Source organism: Phyllobates terribilis, unplaced genomic scaffold (assembly GCF_046119375.1).
Source record: "Phyllobates terribilis strain yellow unplaced genomic scaffold, ASM4611937v1 Scaffold_14__1_contigs__length_39327217, whole genome shotgun sequence".
In the NCBI taxonomy this organism is placed as follows: Eukaryota; Metazoa; Chordata; class Amphibia; order Anura; family Dendrobatidae; genus Phyllobates; species Phyllobates terribilis.
In genome coordinates, this window is record NW_027362774.1 from 20255345 (window position 1) to 20274724 (window position 19380).

A 19380-nucleotide genomic window follows, 5' to 3' on the forward strand; every position below is an offset into this window, starting at 1 on the left:
ACCCCCGAGTACTGCAGGAGAGACGGCATACATCCCCGAGTACTGCAGGAGGGACGACAGACACCCCCGAGTACTGCAGGAGGGACGGCAGACACCCCCGAGTACTGCAGGAGAGACGGCATACACCCCCGAGTACTGCAGGACTGACGGCAGACACCCCCGAGTACTGCAGGACGGACGACAGACACCCCCGAGTACTGCAGGAGGAACGGCAGACACCCCCGAGTACTGCAAGATGGCAGTCACCCCCGAGTACAGCAGGATTGATGGCAGACACCCCCGAGTACTGCAGGAGAGACGGCATACATCCCCGAGTACTGCAGGAGGGACGGCAGACACCCCCGAGTACTGCAGGAGGGACGGCAGACACCCCCGAGTACTGCAGGAGGGACGGCAGACACCCCCGAGTACTGCAGGACGGACGGCAGACACCCCCGAGTACTGCAGGACGGACAACAGACACCCCCGAGTACTGCAGGAGGGACGGCAGACACCCCGAGTACTGCATGGGGGACAGCAGACACCCCCGAGTACTGCAGGAGGGACGGCAGAAACCCCCGAGTACTGCATGGGGGACAGCAGACACCCCCGAGTACTGCAGGACGGATGGCAGATACCCCCCCGAGTACTGCAGAAGGGAAGGCAGACACCCCCGAGTACTGCAGGAGGGAAGGCAGACACCCCCCAAGTACTGCAGCACGAACAGCAGACACCCCCCGAGAACTGCAGGAGGGATAGCAGACACCCCACGAGTACTGCAGAAGGGGTGCGGCAGACACCCCCGAGTACTGCAGGACGGACGACAGACACCCCCGAGTACTGCAGGAGGAACGGCAGACACCCCCGAGTACTGCAAGATGGCAGTCACCCCCGAGTACAGCAGGATGGATGGCAGACACCCCCGAGTACTGCAGGAGAGACGGCATACATCCCCGAGTACTGCAGGAGGGACGGCAGACACCCCCGAGTACTGCAGGAGGGACGGCAGACACCCCCCAAGTACTGCAGCACGAACAGCAGACACCCCCCGAGAACTGCAGGAGGGATAGCAGACACCCCACGAGTACTGCACGAGGGAAGGCAGACACCTCCGAGTACTGCAGGAGGGACGGCAGACACCCCCGAGTAATGCAGGTTGGATGGCAGGCACCCCCAAGTACTGCAGGAGGGACGGCAAACACTCCCAAGTACTGCAGGACGAATAGCAGACACCCCCCCGAGTACTGCAGGAGGGATAGCAGACACCCCCCGAGTACTGCAGGAGGGACGGCAGACACCTCCGAGTACTGCAGGAGGGACGGCAGACACCCCCGAGTACTGCAGGAGGGACGGCAGACACCCCCGAGTACTGCAGGAGAGACGGCATACACCCCCGAGTACTGCAGGAGGGACCGCAGACACCCCCGAGGACTGCAGGAGGGACGGCAGACACCCCCGAGTACTGCAGGAGGGACGGCAGACACCCTCGAGTACTACAGGAGGGACGACAGACACCCCCGAGTACTGCAGGAGGGATGGCAGACACCCCCGAGTACTGCAGGAGGGACAGCAGACACCCCCGAGTACTGCAGGACGGACAGCAGACACCCCCGAGTACTGCAGGACGGACGGCAGACACCTCCGAGTACTGCAGGACGGACGGCAGACACCCCCCGAGTTCTACAGGAATTAATACCATTATGTCTAATACTCAGAGATCCCTCAATAATAGGGTCTGTACCGCAGGACTGGTGCAGAACAATGTGGAGCCAGTATTGAAAAAGAGGACAAAATCTGAGACTGGAAATTACAGGCTAGTAAGTGTAACCTCGGCTGTGGGAAAATTTATGTGGGGCAACATGTAAGGTTGGTACATAAAATGAAAAAAAAAGGGTGGTTATTAGTGGGAGACAATCGGGTTCTCTCACAGTTAACAGTAGCACAGGGCTTAGTATTGGGTACCAGAGGAGTCAGTATTGGGTACCACAGGGGTCAGTATTGGGTACCACAGGGCTCAGTATTGGGCCCTCTTCTTTTAAACATATTTATTATCGACTTTGTAGGGGGCATACAGAGTAGAATTTCAATATGTGCAGATGATACTGAACTCTACGTGGATAATTTAATGTTACAGAGGGATTTATATAACCTAAAGGTTTGGGCGGAGAAATGGCATGCGAAGTTTAATGTAGATAAATGTAAGGTCGTGTACTTGGGCAGAGGAAATAAAATGTATAATTATGTATTAAATTGTAAAACACTTGGTAAAACTGTAGCTGAAAAAGACTTTGGTGGACGGCGAACTCCCCATTAGTGATCAGAGTCAGGCAGCTGCTGCCAAGGCTAATAAAATAATGTGATGCATTAAAACAAGCAGAGACACTGATGACCAGAACATAGTTTTCCTCTATACAAGTCACTAGAGAGGCCGCATCTACACAGTCATGGCTGAAAGTGGTGGCACTCTTGAAATTGTTCCAGAAAATTAAATATTTCTCCCAGAAAGTGATTGCAATTCCATACGGTTTGTTATACACAGGTTTATTTCCTTTGTGTGTATTGGAATAACACAAAAAAAAAAGAAAAAAAGGTAAACTGGACAGAATTTCATACAAAACCCCCAAAATGGGCCTGAAAAAAATGGTTGGCACCTTTCCAACATTGGGGGTAAACAACTTTGTGTCCAGCATGTGATGCTCGTTCACACTCACCTGCGGCAAGTAACAGGTGTGGGCAATAGGAAAATCACACCTGAAACCAGATAAAAAGGGTAGAAGTTGCCTCAATCTTTGCATTGTGTGTCTGTGTGTGCCATACTAAGCACGGAGAACAGAAAGAGGAGAAGAGAACGGTCTGAGAACCAAAATTATTGAAAAATATCAACAATCTCAAGGTTACAAGTCCATCTCCAGAGATCTTGATGTTCCTTTGTTCACGATGCACAGCATAATCAAGAAGTTTACAACCCATGGGACTGTAGCTAATCTCCCTGGATGTGGACGGGAGAGAAACATTTATGAAAGGTTGTAACGCAGAATAGTCAGGATGGTGGATAAGCCCCAATCAAGGTCCAAAGAAATTCAAGCTGTCCTGCAGGCTCAGGGTGCATCAGTGTCAGCACGAACTATCCGTCCACATGAGAATGAGATGAAACATTATGTCAGGAGACCCCGGAGGACCCCACTGCTGACACACAGACATAAAGATAGACTGCAGATTGCCAAAATGTACATGATTAAGCCAAAATCCTTCTGGGAAAGTGTCTTGTGGACAGATGAGACCAGGATAGAGCTTTTTGGTAAAGCACATCTGTCTACCGTTTACCGAAAATGGATTGAAGCCTACAAAGAAAAGAACACAGCACCTACAGTCAGATATGGTGGAGGGTCACAGATGTTTTGGGGTGATTTTGCTGCCTCTGGCATCATGAAATCTGAAGATTACCAAAGGATTTTGGGTGGTAATATAGTGCCCAGTATCAGAAAGATGGATTTGCATCCTAGGTCATGGGTCTTCCAGCAGGACAATGACCTCAAACATACTTCAAGAAGTCCATTGATCACCTGTGGAGATCAGAGCAGAGAGACTATGGATTCCTTACTGTAAGAGCAGTGAGACTATGGATTCTTTACTGTAAGAGCAGTGCGACTATGGATTCTTTACTGTAAGAGCAGTGAGACTATGGATTCTTTACTGTAAGAGCAGTGAGACTATGGATTCCTTTCTGTAAGAGCAGTGAGACTATGGATTCCTTACTGTAAGAGCAGTGAGACCACGGATTCTTTGCTGGAAGAGCAGTGAGACTATGGATTCTTTACTGTAAGAGCAGTGAGACCATGGATTCCTTACTGTAAGAGCAGTGAGACCATGGATTCCTTACTGTAAGAGCAGTGAGACTATGGATTCTTTACTGTAAGAGCAGTGAGACTATGGATTCTTTACTGTAGGAGCAGTGATACTATGGATTCCTTACTGTAAGAGCAGTGATACTATGGATTCCTTACTGTAAGAGCAGTGAGACTATGGATTCTTTACTGTAAGAGCAGTGAGACTATGGATTCTTTACTGTAAGAGCAGTGAGACTATGGATTCCTTACTGTAAGAACAGTGAGACCATGGATTCTTTACTGTAAGAGCAGTGAGACTATGGATTCCTTACTGTAAGAGCAGTGAGACTGTGGATTCCTTACTGTAAGAGCAGTGAGACCACGGATTCCTTACTGTAAGAGCAGTGAGACCACAGATTCTTTACTGGAAGAGCAGAGAGACCACGGATTCCTTACTGTAAGAGCAGTGATACTATGGATTCTTTACTGTAAGAGCAGTGAGACTATGGATTCTTTACTGTAAGAGCAGTGAGACTATGGATTCCTTACTGTAAGAGCAGTGAGACCATGGATTCTTTACTGGAAGAGCAGTGAGACTATGGATTCTTTACTGGAAGAGCAGTGAGACTATGGATTCTTTACTGGAAGAGCAGTGAGACTATGGATTCTTTACTGGAAGAGCAGTGAGACTATGGATTCTTTACTGGAAGAGCAGTGGGACTATGGATTCTTTACTGGAAGAGCAGTGAGACCATGGATTCCTTACTGTAAGAGCAGTGATACTATGGATTCTTTACTGTAAGAGCAGTGAGACTATGGATTCTTTACTGGAAGAGCAGTGAGACCATGGATTCCTTACTGGAAGAGCAGTGAGACTATGGATTCCTTACTGGAAGAGCAGTGAGACTATGGATTCTTTACTGGAAGAGCAGTGAGACTATGGATTCTTTACTGGAAGAGCAGTGAGACTATGGATTCTTTACTGTAAGAGCAGTGAGACCATGGATTCTTTACTGCAAGAGCAGTGAGACTATGGATTCCTTACTGTAAGAGCAGTGAGACCACGGATTCCTTACTGTAAGAGCAGAGAGACCACAGATTCTTTACTGTAAGAGCAGTGAGACCATGGATTCCTTACTGTAAGAGCAGTAAGACCATGGATTCTTTACTGTAGGAGCAGTGAGACTATGGATTCCTTACTGTAAGAGCAGAGAGACTATGGATTCTTTACTGTAAGAGCAGTGAGACTATGGATTCTTTACTGTAAGAGCAGTGAGACTATGGATTCTTTACTGTAAGAGCAGTGAGACCATGGATTCTTTACTGTAAGAGCAGTGAGACCATGGATTCTTTACTGTAAGAGCAGTGAGACCATGGATTCTTTACTGTAAGAGCAGTGAGACCATGGATTCTTTACTGTAAGAGCAGTGAGACCATGGATTCTTTACTGTAAGAGCAGTGAGACCATGGATTCTTTACTGTAAGAGCAGTGAGACCATGGATTCATGTGCCTGATCGCTGTATGGAGACAGGAAGGAATTGTTCCCTTAATGTGGAGCCATTAGTGTCGGCCCGGTGGGGTTGTTGCCCTCTCTGGATGGGCACATCGGGCTACAGACTGAACTCTTTGGACTTCGTTTCATAGTTATAAGGTTGAAGGTCGACCTATGAGTGCGACGCTCGGGATCTCGTTCATTTTGCTGTTACTATAAAACGCTCCATTTTCTTCCGAACAAAAAAAAAAGTCTCAAAACCTCCGTGTGTGAACAAGCTCTTCAATGCAGATTTATTCAGACACACAAAAAAAAGCGCAGGCAATATAAAGGCGCAGCGTATATCCGGCATCATGGGGCCGGGCTTAGTGTCTGTATTACAGGATGACCCCTTATATCCCCCTCATGCGGTCAGCGGGGGCCATTGTCACCCCGTGCTGCGGGGCCGTGGCGGGTCCGGTGGATACGTGGGACATTGATGGTGATCCGGAGCCACGTCTCAGTAGTGCAGCCTCAGGCTTCTGCCTGGACCCTCCGGGAGATGAACGTCCTCTGGCGGCTGCGCAGCCGGCGGTCCCATCGGGGCTAGTGACGGGTGCACGGCCGGATCATGCGCTCGGGGGAGACCCCATAATATATAGATGAGTTCGGGGGTCCGGAGGTTGCCACCCCGTGTGCCACCTGCAGCCGGGGGACTTCCGTGCCGTCGCTTCCTCCTCAGCGGCGGCTCTTGGCGGGGGAGGCCGGGCGGCCCTGCTGGACAGCGGTTTTTGTATTCAGGGTCCCGGTCGGGGTCGGGGGGGTGATGATGATGTCGGGGACGGTCAGGTGTCCGCTGGGGAACCTTCTAGAAGCTTCGTCTCTGGAGTAACAGATCTGCAGCCCTGAGGACACAACAAATACCGCAGAGTAATCCGGTGTCACCGAGCTATTCACTCAATGCCGTCTCACTGCTGGCGCTTTGTTACAATGTGTCCAGACTACACAGGCAGTGTCTGCTACAATGTATCAGTCTGGAGTGCTCTGGATGCAACTGTAACAAACCTTCAGCTGTGAGATGTATATGGGGCACACAGGTTTTCTGCCAGTGGATGAAAAGCAAAAAGGACAAGAAGCAAAGACTGAGAAAGGCGAGAAAACATCTGGCCGGGGAAATCCAGTCTGCGGAGCTGTATATATTATATACTGTGTATACAGCGCAGAGCGGGGCCGACACCCACACAGGAAGCCGCATGGAAAGAGAGGAAAGCACCGGAGAGAAGCGAGACGTCTCCCCCCAAGATCAGCACGCTCCTCTCCTGAAATACTCTGTGCTGCTGGGGAGCCTGCGCCTATGTAACACTCAGTCTGCGACCTCCCACAAGACCTGAAATACTCTGTGCTGCTGGGAAGCCTGCGCCTTCCACTATGTAACACTCAGTCTGTGACCTCCCAGAAGACCTGAAATACTCTGTGCTGCTGGGAAGCCTCCGCCTACCACAAGATCTGAAATACTCTGTGCTGCTGGGAAGCCTCCGCCTACCACAAGATCTGAAATACTCTGTGCTGCTGGGAAGCCTCCGCCTACCACAAGATCTGAAATACTCTGTGCTGCTGGGAAGCCTCCGCCTACCACAAGATCTGAAATACTCTGTGCTGCTGGGAAGACTACGCCTTCCACTATGTAACACTCAGTCTGTGACCTCCCACAAGACCTGAAATACTCTGTGCTGCTGGGAAGCCTCCGCCTACCACAAGATCTGAAATACTCTGTGCTGCTGGGAAGACTACGCCTTCCACTATGTAACACTCAGTCTGTGACCTCCCACAAGACCTGAAATACTCTGTGCTGCTGGGGAGCCTGCGCCTTCCACTATGTGACACTCAGTCCACGACCTCCCACAAGACCTGAAATACTCTGTGCTGCTGGGGAGCCTGCGCCTACCACAAGACCTGAAATACTCTGTGCTGCTGGGGAGCCTGCGCCTATGTAACACTCAGTCTGCGACCTCCCACAAGACCTGAAATACTCTGTGCTGCTTGGAAGCCTGCGCCTACCACAAGACCTGAAATACTCTGTGCTGTTGGGGAGCCTGCGCCTTCCACAAGACCTGAAATACTCTGCGCTGCTGGGGAGCCTGCGCCTACCACAAGACCTGAAATACTCTGTGCTGTTGGGGAGCCTGCGCCTTCCACAAGACCTGAAATACTCTGCGCTGCTGGGGAGCCTGCGCCTTCCACTATGTGACACTCAGTCCACGACCTCCCACAAGACCTGAAATACTCTGTGCTGCTGGGGAGCCTGCGCCTATGTAACACTCAGTCTGCGACCTCCCACAAGACCTGAAATACTCTGTGCTGCTTGGAAGCCTGCGCCTTCCACTATGTGACACTCAGTCCACGACCTCCCACAAGACCTGAAATACTCTGTGCTGCTTGGAAGCCTGCGCCTACCACAAGACCTGAAATACTCTGTGCTGTTGGGGAGCCTGCGCCTTCCACAAGACCTGAAATACTCTGCGCTGCTGGGGAGCCTGCGCCTTCCACAAGACCTGAAATACTCTGCGCTGCTGGGGAGCCTGCGCCTACCACAAGACCTGAAATACTCTGCGCTGCTGGGGAGCCTGCGCCTTCCACAAGACCTGAAATACTCTGTGCTGTTGGGGAGCCTGCGCCTTCCACAAGACCTGAAATACTCTGCGCTGCTGGGGAGCCTGCGCCTTCCACAAGACCTGAAATACTCTGCGCTGCTGGGGAGCCTGCGCCTACCACAAGACCTGAAATACTCTGTGCTGTTGGGGAGCCTGCGCCTTCCACAAGACCTGAAATACTCTGCGCTGCTGGGGAGCCTGCGCCTACCACAAGACCTGAAATACTCTGTGCTGTTGGGGAGCCTGCGCCTTCCACAAGACCTGAAATACTCTGCGCTGCTGGGGAGCCTGCGCCTTCCACAAGACCTGAAATACTCTGTGCTGCTGGGAAGCCTGCGCCTTCCACCATTAGCGCTCACTTGTGGCCATACTCTTCCTTACACGCAGCGCTGCCCCTAACCTCGATAGGTTGGAGAGATCTCACTATCTACCCCTTAAATCCTCTGTGCTGCTGAGTCTCCTCCATTGACAGCACAGTATTGCGGGTGTCGGCGTGGATCCTGGCGTCTGTGGATCGGTGCCGGCCGCGGTACGAGCTGCGGCATTTCTTACCTTTCAGGCAGGAGAGGTGGAGGCCCATGGTGTCATCCTGTCCTCAGCGGCGCGGAGAGGCGCAGCGAGCGGCTGCCGACACCTGACGCTGAACTGAATGCGGAGCCGGGCGACACTGATACAAAGTAACAAAACCACAAAACGTTACAGCCGGGAAACCTCAGAGCGCTCGCTACGTCTCGCCTCCGCCGCACAGATCAGCCAGCGCTGCGCCTTCCTGCAGCACACCGCCCGCATCCTGCCACCGCGCCTCCGTGCTCATCACTTACTGACTGCTCACCGAATGAGCAGACGGGAAAAACACGGGCGAGAATACAGAGGGCGAGAGCACGGGGGGGACAAACACGGGCGAGAGTACAGAGGGCGAGAGCACGGGGGGACAAACACGGGCGAGAGTACAGAGGGCGAGAGCACGGGGGGGAAAAACACGGGCGAGAGTACAGAGGGCGAGAGCACGGGGGGGAAAAACACGGGCGAGAGTACAGAGGGCGAGAGCACGGGGGGGATAAACACGGGCGAGAGCACAGAGGGCGAGAGCACGGGGGGGAAAAACACGGGCGAGAGCACAGAGGGCGAGAGCACGGGGGGGAAAAACACGGGCGAGAGTACAGAGGGCGAGAGCACGGGGGGGAAAAACACGGGCGAGAGTACAGAGGGCGAGAGCACGGGGGGGAAAAACACGGGCGAGAATACAGAGGGCGAGAGCACGGGGGGGAAAAACACGGGCGAGAGCACAGATGGCGAGAGCACGGGGGGGAAAAACACGGGCGAGAGCGCGGGGGGGAAAAACACGGGCGAGAGCGCGGGGGGGAAAAACACGGGCGAGAGCGCGGGGGGGGAAAAACACGGGCGAGAGCGCGGGGGGGGAAAAACACGGGCGAGAGCGCGGGGGGGGAAAAACACGGGCGAGAGCGCGGGGGGGGAAAAACACGGGCGAGAGCGCGGGGGGGGAAAAACACGGGCGAGAGCGCGGGGGGGAAAAACACGGGCGAGAGCGCGGGGGGGGAAAAACACGGGCGAGAGCGCGGGGGGGAAAAACACGGGCGAGAGCGCGGGGGGGGGAAAAACACGGGCGAGAGCGCGGGGGGGGAAAAACACGGGCGAGAGCGCGACGGGAGGAAAAACACGGGCGAGAGCGCGACGGGAGGAAAAACACGGGCGAGAGCGCGACGGGGGGAAAAACACGGGCGAGAGCGCGACGGGGGGAAAAACACGGGCGAGAGCACGGGGGGGAAAAACACGGGCGAGAGCACAGAGGGCGAGAGCACGGGGGGGAAAAACACGGGCGAGAGCACAGAGGGCGAGAGCACGGGGGGGAAAAACACGGGCGAGAGCACAGAGGGCGAGAGCACGGGGGGGAAAAACACGGGCGAGAGCACAGAGGGCGAGAGCACGGGGGGGAAAAACACGGGCGAGAGCGCGGGGGGGGAAAACACGGGCGAGAGCGCGGGGGGGGGAAAAACACGGGCGAGAGCGCGGGGGGGGAAAAACACGGGCGAGAGCGCGGGGGGGGAAAAACACGGGCGAGAGCGCGGGGGGGGAAAAACACGGACGAGAGCGCGGGGGGAGGAAAAACACGGGCGAGAGCGCGACGGGGGGAAAAACACGGGCGAGAGCGCGACGGGGGGAAAAACACGGGCGAGAGCGCGACGGGGGGAAAAACACGGGCGAGAGCGCGACGGGGGGAAAAACACGGGCGAGAGCGCGACGGGGGGAAAAACACGGGCGAGAGCGCGACGGGGGGAAAAACACGGGCGAGAGCGCGACGGGGGGAAAAACACGGGCGAGAGCGCGACGGGGGGAAAAACACGGGCGAGAGCGCGGGGGGGGGAAAAACACGGGCGAGAGCGCGGGGGGGGGGGGAAACACGGGCGAGAGCGCGGGGGGGGGAAAAACACGGGCGAGAGCGCGGGGGGGGGGGGGAAACACGGGCGAGAGCGCGGGGGGGGGAAAACACGGGCGAGAGCGCGGGGGGGGAAAAACACGGGCGAGAGCGCGGGGGGGGAAAAACACGGGCGAGAGCGCGGGGGGAAAAACACGGGCGAGAGCGCGGGGGGGGGGAAAAACACGGGCGAGAGCGCGGGGGGGGGGAAACACGGGCGAGAGCGCGACGGGGAAAAACACGGGCGAGAGCGCGACGGGGAAAAACACGGGCGAGAGCGCGACGGGGAAAAACACGGGCGAGAGCGCGACGGGGAAAAACACGGGCGAGAGCGCGACGGGGAAAAACACGGGCGAGAGCGCGACGGGGAAAAACACGGGCGAGAGCGCGACGGGGAAAAACACGGGCGAGAGCGCGACGGGGAAAAACACGGGCGAGAGCGCGACGGGGAAAAACACGGGCGAGAGCGCGACGGGGAAAAACACGGGCGAGAGCGCGACGGGGAAAAACACGGGCGAGAGCGCGACGGGGAAAAACACGGGCGAGAGCGCGACGGGGAAAAACACGGGCGAGAGCGCGACGGGGAAAAACACGGGCGAGAGCGCGACGGGGAAAAACACGGGCGAGAGCGCGACGGGGAAAAACACGGGCGAGAGCGCGACGGGGAAAAACACGGGCGAGAGCGCGACGGGGAAAAACACGGGCGAGAGCGCGACGGGGAAAAACACGGGCGAGAGCGCGACGGGGAAAAACACGGGCGAGAGCGCGACGGGGAAAAACACGGGCGAGAGCGCGACGGGGAAAAACACGGGCGAGAGCGCGACGGGGAAAAACACGGGCGAGAGCGCGACGGGGAAAAACACGGGCGAGAGCGCGACGGGGAAAAACACGGGCGAGAGCGCGACGGGGAAAAACACGGGCGAGAGCGCGACGGGGAAAAACACGGGCGAGAGCGCGACGGGGAAAAACACGGGCGAGAGCGCGACGGGGAAAAACACGGGCGAGAGCGCGACGGGGAAAAACACGGGCGAGAGCGCGACGGGGAAAAACACGGGCGAGAGCGCGACGGGGAAAAACACGGGCGAGAGCGCGACGGGGAAAAACACGGGCGAGAGCGCGACGGGGAAAAACACGGGCGAGAGCGCGACGGGGAAAAACACGGGCGAGAGCGCGACGGGGAAAAACACGGGCGAGAGCGCGACGGGGAAAAACACGGGCGAGAGCGCGACGGGGAAAAACACGGGCGAGAGCGCGACGGGGAAAAACACGGGCGAGAGCGCGACGGGGAAAAACACGGGCGAGAGCGCGACGGGGAAAAACACGGGCGAGAGCGCGACGGGGAAAAACACGGGCGAGAGCGCGACGGGGAAAAACACGGGCGAGAGCGCGACGGGGAAAAACACGGGCGAGAGCGCGACGGGGAAAAACACGGGCGAGAGAGCGACGGGGAAAAACACGGGCGAGAGCGCGACGGGGAAAAACACGGGCGAGAGCGCGACGGGGAAAAACACGGGCGAGAGCGCGACGGGGAAAAACACGGGCGAGAGAGCGACGGGGAAAAACACGGGCGAGAGCGCGACGGGGAAAAACACGGGCGAGCGCTCAATAGGATTAGATACACGGCTCAGCAGACAGTATCACACAGGAGAGGATTAGATACACGGCTCAGCAGACAGTATCACACAGGAGAGGATTAGATACACGACTCAGCAGACAGTATCACACAGGAGAGGATTAGATACACAGCTCAGCAGACAGTATCACACATGATAGGATTAGATACACGGCTCAGCAGACAGTATCACACAGGAGAGGATTAGATACATGGCTCAGCAGACAGTATCACACAGGATAGGATTAGATACACGGCTCAGCAGACAGTATCACACAGGAGAGGATTAGATACACGGCTCAGCAGACAGTATCACACAGGAGAGGATTAGATACACGGCTCAGCAGACAGTATCACACAGGAGAGGATTAGATACACGGCTCAGCAGACAGTATCACACAGGAGAGGATTAGATACACGGCTCAGCAGACAGCATCACACAGGATAGGATTGGATACACGGCTCAGCAGACAGCATCACACAGGAGAGGATTAGATACACGGCTCAGCAGACAGCATCACACAGGATAGGATTAGATACACGGCTCAGCAGACAGTATCACACAGGATAGGATTAGATACACGGCTCAGCAGACAGTATCACACAGGAGAGGATTAGATACACGGCTCAGCAGACAGTATCACACAGGAGAGGATTAGATACACGGGTCAGCAGACAGTATCACACAGGATAGGATTAGATACACGGCTCAGCAGACAGTATCACACAGGAGAGGATTAGATACACAGCTCAGCAGACAGTATCACACAGGATAGGATTAGATACACGGCTCAGCAGACAGTATCACACAGGAGAGGATTAGATACATGGCTCAGCAGACAGTATCACACAGGAGAGGATTAGATACATGGCTCAGCAGACAGTATCACACAGGATAGGATTAGATACATGGCTCAGCAGACAGTATCACACAGGATAGGATTAGATACACGGCTCAGCAGACAGTATCACACAGGAGAGGATTAGATACACAGCTCAGCAGACAGTATCACACATGATAGGATTAGATACACGGCTCAGCAGACAGTATCACACAGGATAGGATTAGATACACGGCTCAGCAGACAGTATCACACAGGAGAGGATTAGATACACGGCTCAGCAGACAGTATCACACAGGATAGGATTAGATACACGGCTCAGCAGACAGTATCACACAGGATAGGATTAGATACAGGCTCAGCAGACAGTATCACACAGGATAGGATTAGATACAGACTCAGAAGACAGTATCACACAGGAGAGGATTAGATACACGGCTCAGCAGACAGTATCACACAGGAGAGGATTAGATACATGGCTCAGCAGACAGTATCACACAGGATAGGATTAGATACAGACTCAGCAGACAGTATCACACAGGATAGGATTAGATACACGGCTCAGCAGTCAGTATCACACAGGATAGGATTAGATACACGGCTCAGCAGACAGTATCACACAGGAGAGGATTAGATACACGGCTCAGCAGACAGTATCACACAGGATAGGATTAGATACACGGCTCAGCAGACAGTATCACACAGGATAGGATTAGATACAGGCTCAGCAGACAGTATCACACAGGATAGGATTAGATACAGACTCAGAAGACAGTATCACACAGGAGAGGATTAGATACACGGCTCAGCAGACAGTATCACACAGGAGAGGATTAGATACATGGCTCAGCAGACAGTATCACACAGGATAGGATTAGATACACGGCTCAGCAGACAGTATCACACAGGATAGGATTAGATACACGGCTCAGCAGACAGTATCACACAGGATAGGATTAGATACACGGCTCAGCAGTCAGTATCACACAGGATAGGATTAGATACACGGCTCAGCAGTCAGTATCACACAGGACTGGATTAGATACACGGCTCAGCAGACAGTATCACACTGGAGATTAGATACACGGCTCAGCAGACAGTATCACACAGGATAGGATTAGATACACGGCTAAGCAGTCGGTATCACACAGGATAGGATTAGATACACGGCTCAGCAGACAGTATCACACAGGATAGGATTAGATACACGGTTCAGTAGACAGTATCACACAGGAGCGGATTAGATACATGGCTCAGCAGACAGTATCACACTGGATAGGATTAGATACACGGCTCAGCAGACAGTATCACACAGGATAGGATTAGATACACGGCTCAGCAGACAGTATCACACAGGATAGGATTAGATACACGGCTCAGCAGACAGTATCACACAGGATAGGATTAGATACACGGCTCAGCAGACAGTATCACACAGGATAGGATTAGATACACGGCTCAGCAGACAGTATCATACAGGAGAGGATTAGATACACTGCTCAGCAGACAGTATCACACAGGAGAGGATTAGATACACGGCTCAGCAGACAGTATCACACAGGAGAGGATTAGATACACGGCTCAGCAGACAGTATCACACAGGATAGGATTAGATACACGGCTCAGCAGACAGTATCACACAGGATAGGATTAGATACACGGCTCAGCAGACAGTATCACACAGGATAGGATTAGATACACGGCTCAGCAGCCAGTGGGGTCCCTCCGGGGGGCGCTCACCTGTGGCTGTGGACGGCGGGTCCTCCCCGTCTGTCGGACCTCACCTGGCAGCGGAGCTTTAGTCCTCTGAGCGCACAGCGGGGCGACCTCCTCCGACCAATCAGCAGCGGCTCCTGCAGGACACCGCTCTCCTTCGCTGCAGTAATCCCATTACTCGGCTCCTGGACCCGTCCGCTCATTACTCACTCGCCGCATTACAGGAGACTTGGCACCGGAGAGCGGCATTAATGGGGCGTAGACCAGGCGGTGGCTGTGCGGCACTAAACACCACTCCACCTGTCAGCACGCCAGACACACCGACCCAGGATGGCCGTCACCCCCAATCCACATGACGTAGGGCACGGGAAGCCCGGACCCCCGCTGACACAGCTGAGGTTTTGTTACAACTGCACCAGGTCTACACCATGCTCCGTAGAAAAAAGAGAGGGGTCGCTCACTGGTCTATTCGGGTGCTCTGAAGAAAAAAGTAATCTCAATTGCAAAAAGAACTTCGGCACTCCATACATGAAAATATAAGAAATATTGTATCTGGACTAATGTCACTTTGAAAAATGAAGGTTTTTTGCGCATAATTTGGCCAATTTAAAATTGGCCAAATTATGCGCAAAAAACCTTCATTTTTTTAGAAGTTTGACAGCCTTTTTTCTGACCATGTGTCCCTCCCATTCAGTCACAGGTGGTTTTAACTAGCTCTACCAGCCCAAACATTGTAGGTTAAAAGCCCAAGCAGAGACATATTGTCCATACAGGCTTACAGCCCAAGAGTGGCATATCCAGTGGTAGTGTAGCGTAGTTTCCCATCATACGAAGGTGACCTTGTCATGGTTGATGGGCACACATAAATTGGCCAAATTATGCGCAAAAAACCTTCATTTTTCAAAGTGACATTAGTCCAGATACAATATTTCTTATATTTTCATGTATGGAGTGCCGAAGTTCTTTTTGCAATTGATACACCATGCTCCGAGCGTCTCGGCTGCAGATTCCTACATGTCGGTAAAATCACAGAATCTACAGTGATAATGCGGGAAGATCAGTGACGAGCGGCGCCCCCTCCGAGAGCTCGCCGCCGCTTCTCTCCGGCACAACCCCCGACACCAGCAAAAGGGAACAAAATATTTAGTTAAAATTTAACAGCTCTGAAGGTCTCAGAGGGCGAGATTGTACAACCATGTCAGATAACGCAACCTTCAGAAGAAAAGCCTCCACATACAGGACAACAACACAAAGGGGACGAGATCATCCCCATCATCCTCTACATTCTGGGGGTTATACTGCTTCACATCGTCTGTAACAGCAAAGGAAAAGTCACGGGTCCAGATACAACCATCCATATAACCGGGAGTAAGGAGACAAGAATATATAGTGTTCACCCTATATAGATCCTCCTGTCTGCAGCCACCACTAGGGTGAGCTCCCTGTATACAGAGATACAGGATAAGATCCTGTCTGCTGCCACCACTAGGGGGAGCTCCCTGTATACAGAGATACATGATAAGATCCTGTCTGCAGCCACCACTAGGGGGAGCTCCCTGTATACAGAGATACATGATAAGATTCTGTCTGCAGCCACCACTAGGGGGAGCTCCCTGTATACAGAGATACATGATAAGATCCTGTCTGCAGCCACCACTAGGGGGAGCTCCCTGTATACAGAGATACATGATAAGATTCTGTCTGCAGCCACCACTAGGGGGAGCTCCCTGTATACAGAGATACATGATAAGCATCTGTCTGCAGCCACCACTAGGAGGAGCTCCCTGTATACAGAGATACATGATAAGATTCTGTCTGCAGCCACCACTAGGAGGAGCTCGCTGTATACAGAGATACATGATAAGATTCTGTCTGCAGCCACCACTAGAGGGAGCTCCCTGTATACAGAGATACATGATAAGATTTTGTCTGCAGCCACCACTAGGGGGAGCTCCCTGTATACAGAGATACATGATAAGATACTGTCTGCAGTCACCACTAGGAGGAGCTCCCTGTATACAGAGATACATGATAAGATTCTATCTGCAGCCACCACTAGGGGGAGCTCCCTGTATACAGAGATACATGATAAGATTCTGTCTGCAGCCACCACTAGGTGGAGCTCCCTGTATACAGAGATACATGATCAGATCCTGTCTGTAGCCACCACTAGGGGGAGCTCCCTGTATACAGAGATACATGATAAGATTCTGTCTGCAGCCACCACTAGGGGGAGCTCCCTGTATACAGAGATACATGATCAGATCCTGTCTGTAGCCACCACTAGGGGGAGCTCCCTGTATACAGAGATACAGGATAAGATTCTGTCTGCAGCCACCACTAGGGGGAGCTCCCTGTATACAGAGATACAGGATAAGATTCTGTCTGCAGCCACCACTAGGGGGAGCTCCCTGTATACAGAGATACATAATAAGATTCTGTCTGCAGCCACCACTGGGGGGAGCTCCCTGTATACAGAGATACATGATAAGATTCTGTCTGCTGCCACCACTAGGAGGAGCTCCCTGTATACAGAGATACATAATAAGATTCTGTCTGCAGCCACCACTAGGGGGAGCTCCCTGTATGCAGAGATACATGATAAGATTCTGTCTGCAGCCACCACTAGGGGGAGCTCCCTGTATGCAGAGATACATGATAAGATTCTGTCTGCAGCCACCACTAGGGGGAGCTCCCTGTATGCAGAGATACATGATAAGATTCTGTCTGCAGCCACCACTAGGGGGAGCTCCCTGTATATAGAGAGACATGATAAGATCCTGTCTGCAGCCACCACTAGGGGGAGCTCCCTGTATACAGAGATACATGATAAGATTCTGTCTGCAGCCTCCACTAGGGGGAGCTCCCTGTATACAGAGATACATGATAAGATTCTGTCTGCAGTCACCACTAGGGGGAGCTCCCTGTATACAGAGATACATGATAAGATCCTGTCTGCATCCACCACTAGGGGGAGCTCCCTGTATACAGAGATACATGATAAGAGCCTGTCTGCAGCCACCACTAGGGGGAGCTCCCTGTATAGAGATACATGATAAGATCCTGTCTTCAGCCACCACTAGGGGGAGCTCCCTGTATACAGAGATACATGATAAGATCCTGTCTTCAGCCACCACTAGGGAGAGCTCCCTGTATACAGAGATACATGATAAGATCCTGTCTGCAGCCACCACTAGGGGGAGCTCCCTGTATACAGAGATACATGATAAGATTTTGTCTGCAGCCACCACTAGGGGGAGCTCCCTGTATACAGAGATACATGATCAGATCCTGTCTGTAGCCACCACTAGGGGGAGCTCCCTGTATACAGAGATACAGGATAAGATTCTGTCTGCAGCCACCACTAGGGGGAGCTCCCTGTATACAGAGATACATGATAAGATCCTGTCTGCATCCACCACTAGGGGGAGCTCCCTGTATACAGAGATACATGATAAGATCCTGTCTGCAGCCACCACTAGGGGGAGCTCCCTGTATAGAGATACATGATAAGATCCTGTCTTCAGCCAAAACTAGGGGGAGCTCCCTGTATACAGAGATACATGATAAGATCCTGTCTTCAGCCACCACTAGGGGGAGCTCCCTGTATAGAGATACATGATAAGATCCTGTCTTCAGCCAAAACTAGGGAGAGCTCCCTGTATACAGAGATACATGATAAGATCCTGTCTGCAGCCACCACTAGGGGGAGCTCCCTGTATACAGAGATACATGATAAGATCCTGTCTTCAGCCACCACTAGGGGGAGCTCCCTGTATACAGAGATACATGATAAGATCCTGTCTTCAGCCACCACTAGGGGGAGCTCCCTGTATACAGAGATACATGATAAGATCCTGTCTTCAGCCACCACTAGGGGGAGCTCCCTGTATACAGAGATACATGATAAGATCCTGTCTGCAGCCACCACTAGGGGGAGCTCCCTGTATAGAGATACATGATATGTCTGAATTATTATAAACTACAGTAGACCCCCATGGAGGCAGTGGACCCCCACAAGTGGGAGGAGCCTGTGAGGTAGGAGCTACCCACGATGCATTTCCCCGGCTTCCCGTCCTGCAGACAGTGAGTTACGGCCTCAGTAATGAACGCTGCGGCTTCTGCCAGGAAATCACTTACTGGAAAATTAAATAGAATGGAGATAAGATTCACGGCTCTCGCTGTAGAGGTAAATCCGGGTTCTGCCAATTTCCTGAGGAGCGCGACCACGAGATCGGCTGCAGCGCCTGCGGGGGGGGGGGGGGGGGTCGGCTTCACAGCGCTGATTCACGAACATCATTAGGGAGATGGGGGTCCCCAATACAGTACCCAGCGTATCAGAGCAGAGAGCGGGGGTCCCCAATACAGAACCTCCCACATCAGAGAGGAGAGCGGGGGTCCCCACTACAGGACCCCGCTGCATCAGAGCAGAGAGTGGGGGTCCCCAATACAGGACCCCCCTGCATCAGAGAGGAGAGAGGGGGTTCCCAATACAGAACCCCCCTGCATCAGAGCAGGGAGCGGGGGTCCCCAATACAGTACCCACCGTATCAGAGAGGAGAGCGGGGGTCCTCAAATACAGGACCCCCCAAATCAGAGAGGAGAGCGGGGGTCCCCAATACAGAACCCCCCATCAGAGAGAAGAGCGGGGGTCCCCGATACAGAACCCCCACATCAGAGCAGAGAGCGGGGGTCCCCAATACAGAACCTCCCTGCATCAGGGAGGAGAGAAGGGGTCCCCAATACAGTACCCACCGTATCAGAGAGGAGAGCGGGGGTCCTCAAATACAGGACCCCCCAAATCAGAGAGGAGAGCAGGGGTCCCCAATACAGAACCCCCGCATCAG

The 19380-nt window shown here is 53.5% G+C and overlaps 1 long non-coding RNA gene across 1 annotated transcript; it reads right to left on the reverse strand.

Annotated features, from left to right (window-relative positions):
- Nucleotides 1-5565: 5565 nt before the first annotated feature.
- Nucleotides 5566-15018, reverse strand: LOC141175802 (uncharacterized). The gene is made up of 3 exons (XR_012253062.1): nt 14558-15018; nt 8482-8596; nt 5566-6183 (listed from the first exon to the last, which is right to left on the reverse strand). It is a non-coding gene; the product is annotated as an uncharacterized lncRNA (long non-coding RNA).
- Nucleotides 15019-19380: the final 4362 nt, after the last annotated feature.